Here is a 2,655-nt window from a genome sequence, read left to right as displayed (position 1 = left end):
TCCCCCCCTGTGTGAGCAAGAGGTTGTTTATTTTTTAGGGCAATCTCCTAACATTGTGATAAGAAAAGTTATTAAATCATAACAAAATTTTATGAAAAGAGATATAGGTTTTACCTTTGTTCTTTCATCAAGTCAATAGTCAACAAAAGAAGCCCAATGATCTCTATCTATGCCTTCTAGAGCCATGGCAATCAATTCATCTCTAGTACGGGTGCCATCATCTCTTTGTTGCCACAATTATTGGCGACAATCTCTCCATTTATGATTAAGCGCTTTCAAGATGTAATTGATTTGAATATCGGAATTCACTAGAAACTTTGCCTTCAAAACAGATTTTAATAAAAAAATTAACAACAATTACCCAATAAATAAATTTTGGATGCCTTCTTTGTAATGGTATTTTGAATTTACATTACTTACTTGAATAGTATTTTGAATTATGTCTTCTTTGTAATTTTTAGGAATCTTCTTCCAAGTAGAATAACAAATAGGGAATACCTTGAAGTTTCTAGCGATACTTCCCAAGAATCGATTCAATAATGCGCCACCATCTCCAATTGGTTGATATTCCTCATTCCAATGTACAATAATCCTTTCATTTTGAGGCAAATTCCAAACATCATTTGTTTTTAAGTGTTTGGTAGTCATCTTACATTGGTCATCTGTGAAGAAAGAAAATTTGTGTCAAATATTCTTGTGTCAAACAACTTCAGTAGTAACTATTCATATAAGTAACATAATGAAAGCATTAATATGTTGAACTTGTGTCTTACCAATAACATCAACCAACCATGCTCCCTTGTGTGTTGGTGACCTTTTTTGTTCAACTTCCAACAAAGTATCCTGATTTTCATCTTGTTCATGTTCATCTTGTACATGAGAATTTCCTCCTACTTGAAGTGGTGAATGAAGAGCATCTTCATTTGAGGGCTAGACAAAGGTAATTCTTTTAGATGGAAGCAGAGATGAGGGGTGACATTATTGTTTTATGATTATAATAAAAATTGGGGGGGTGTTTGTGGACTCTGGTAAGGTCCCAAAATCTGATAGTATCTTTCAGAAGATGTGTTTGTGGGGGTGTGAGAAATTCATGGAAAAATTGGGCATCTCCTAAGTAAGGATAAACATTACAACACATTATATAATATTGAGAAAATGAACTATAAACATGGAAACTATACAGAAATAAGAGAAAGTTAGGGATACACTAAACATAATATAAACAGTTTAACAATTTATTCAGATGCAGTTCAGATCATTAACACCCCAAATATAAAAATGATTTTCTGGAGAACTTCCTGTAGGATTTGCAGATATGCGCCATCTCATTGGGTTCTCAATATATAGAAACAACTTCACTGGGACAATTCTAGAAAATTTTGGCCGTTTTTCAGAACTTGAAAGTATTGACATATCTGAGAATCAATTTGCAGGCGATTTCCCAAAGTTCTTGTGTGAAAGAAGTAAGTTGAGGTTTTTGCTTGCATTGCAAAACAATTTCTCAGGGACTTTTCTGGAGTCTTATGCTACATGTAAATCTCTGGAGAGATTTAGGATCAGTATGAACTAGTTATCTGGGAAAATTCCAGATGAGGTTTGGGCACTTCCGTATGTAAAGATAATTGATTTGGCGTATAATGATTTCACTGGTGTTGTACCTTCAGAAATTGGGTTGTCTACTAGCTTAAATTAGGTAGTTTTGACAAAAAACAAGTTTTCAGGTAAGCTCCCATCAGAACTTGGCAAGCTGGTGAACTTGGAGAAGCTTTACTTGAGCAGCAACAATTTCTCTAGTGAAATACCGCCTGAATTGGATCTCTGAAGCAGTTATCCTCTTTGCATGTAGAAGTGAATTCCTTAACTGGTTCAATACCACCAGAACTGGGTAATTGTGCAAGACTAGTGGACTTGAATCTTGCTTGGAATTCTCTATCTGGAAATATCCCCCAGTCAATTTCACTTATGAGCTCATTGAACTCTCTTAACATATCTGGAAACAAACTTGAAGGTTCTATTCCAGATAGTTTAGAAGCCATAAAGTTAAGCTCGGTGGATTTTTCTGAAAACCTACTTTCTGGAAGAATCCCATCTGGTCTTTTTATTGTTGGAGGAGAGAAAGCTTTTATTGGAAACAAGGGGCTGTGTTTCGAGGGAAAACTAAAACCTTCCCTGAATTCTGATATGAAGATTTGTGCCAAAAGCCATGATCAGCCAAGGGTTCCTGCTAATAAATTTGTCTTTATCTTTCTCATTGCTTCTACTTTTGTTGTTATTTTAGCTGGTTTGCTGCTTTTGAGTTGTAGAAGCCTCAAGCATGGTGCACAAAATAGCATGCAACGTCAGAAGGAAATAAGTCAAAAATGGAAACTTGCATCTTTCCACCAAGTAGATATCGATGCTGATGAAATATGTAATCTGGATGAAGATAATTTGATAGGTAGTGGTGGCACAGGAAAGGTTTATCGAGTGGAATTGAGGAAAAATAGAGCCATGGTGGCTGTCAAGCAACTAGGGAAAATAGATGGTGTGAAAATTTTAGCTGTAGAGATGGAGATTTTGGGGAAAATTAGGCATAGAAATATACTTAAACTCTATGCTTCTTTACTTAAAAGAGGATCCAACCTTTTAGTGTTGGAGTACATCTTAATCACCTAA

At 35.3% G+C, this 2,655-nt stretch overlaps 1 pseudogene; it reads left to right on the top strand.

Moving 5' to 3' along the window:
- Positions 1 to 1,282: 1,282 nt before the first annotated feature.
- LOC108339315 (receptor protein-tyrosine kinase CEPR2-like) lies at positions 1,283 to 2,655 on the top strand (annotated as a pseudogene).

This window comes from Vigna angularis, chromosome 5 (assembly GCF_016808095.1).
Source record: "Vigna angularis cultivar LongXiaoDou No.4 chromosome 5, ASM1680809v1, whole genome shotgun sequence".
Taxonomy (NCBI): Eukaryota; Viridiplantae; Streptophyta; class Magnoliopsida; order Fabales; family Fabaceae; genus Vigna; species Vigna angularis.
Note: the sequence above shows the minus strand (reverse complement) of the source record. Positions and strands in the feature narration are given on the sequence as shown.